Source organism: Elephantulus edwardii, unplaced genomic scaffold, assembly GCF_000299155.1.
Source record: "Elephantulus edwardii isolate Elephantulus edwardi_28Jun2011 unplaced genomic scaffold, EleEdw1.0 scaffold00382, whole genome shotgun sequence".
Classification (NCBI taxonomy): Eukaryota; Metazoa; Chordata; class Mammalia; order Macroscelidea; family Macroscelididae; genus Elephantulus; species Elephantulus edwardii.
This window is the reverse complement of record NW_006400132.1, coordinates 1,516,874-1,517,958: the sequence shown is the minus strand read 5'-3', so window position 1 is coordinate 1,517,958 and position 1,085 is coordinate 1,516,874. Positions and strand designations below refer to the sequence as shown.

The following is a 1,085-nucleotide window of genomic DNA, read 5'->3' as shown; positions in this document are numbered from 1 at the left end:
CCATAGAGTATGGTGGTGGTGTATTGATTCCATATTTCTGTTTAGACGGGAAGGGATAAAAAATTTGGAACAGAAAGGGGTAGAGATTTTTTCCCCACTGTATTCTGTTCAAGGTATTTTCCCCAAAATTAAAGTTGAGAACCATGGTGTAAAGGAGAGAAAAGAGATCTCATGAACGGGGTGACTGAGCACAAGAAGAGAGGGGAGGAAAAAATAAACAAAACAAAATAACAAAAGACTACAACTTGCTTCCAGGAACTGAAGAAAATGAAAAAAGGTTGGAATTCATCAGTGTTCTTAGTCATCTTCTTCATCTTCCTCTCCTTCTCCCTCATCATCATCTTCATCTTCCTCCCCTTCATCTTCATCCCCTTCTTCATCAATATCTTCCAAACCTTCTTCTTCTTCATCATCATCATCTTCTTCTCCTTCTACTTCTTCATCATCCATATCTGGAACCAAATAGTACTGTAATGGATATGGCCAAATATCATCTTTTATGACCTCTCCTAATTCATCTGTACCAGCATCAGAATGGTCAGTGAACCAAGTCAAGAAGCTCTCTGGTTCTTCATGCTGTCTCTTCCTGCGGACTTTATTCTGCGTTTGACTTCAAGTCCATTCCAGATTTCCTTTTTATTTCAGTTGATTTTGAGGATGGATCACCACTCTCATTCAAACGAAACCCTTTGAAGAGAATTTTATTTTTGGAGTAAGGATGTTCATCGAAATAAAAATCTATTCTGTAATCTGATTTAATATCTTCAAATTCTGTCACTTCAACTCTGGTCAAATAATGTAGTGCCTCTTCATCTTCCTCCCCAAGTAATGCAGACACTTGTGGATGGTTGACAAATGTTGTTACCCAAAAATCTGGGATTTTGGCGATCAACTCTGACCTCTTCTGAAAGAACGGTTGGCAGAATTTGTTTTATTTCTGTTCTACTTTCAAAATCTCCTCACTGGCTTGCTCATTAAGTCTATTTCATTTTGTACTTCATCAATATGTTCAATTGCTTCCTGCTGTTCTTTTTCTGAGGTCTCATCGGCCCCGTCATGGTTGGAGTTGAGCTCCTTTTTACTGA

At 38.3% G+C, this 1,085-nt stretch overlaps 1 pseudogene; it reads right to left on the bottom strand.

Moving 5' to 3' along the window:
* Window positions 1–297: 297 nt before the first annotated feature.
* Window positions 298–1,085, bottom strand: part of LOC102845025 — a 3,520-nt pseudogene continuing 2,732 nt past the window's right edge.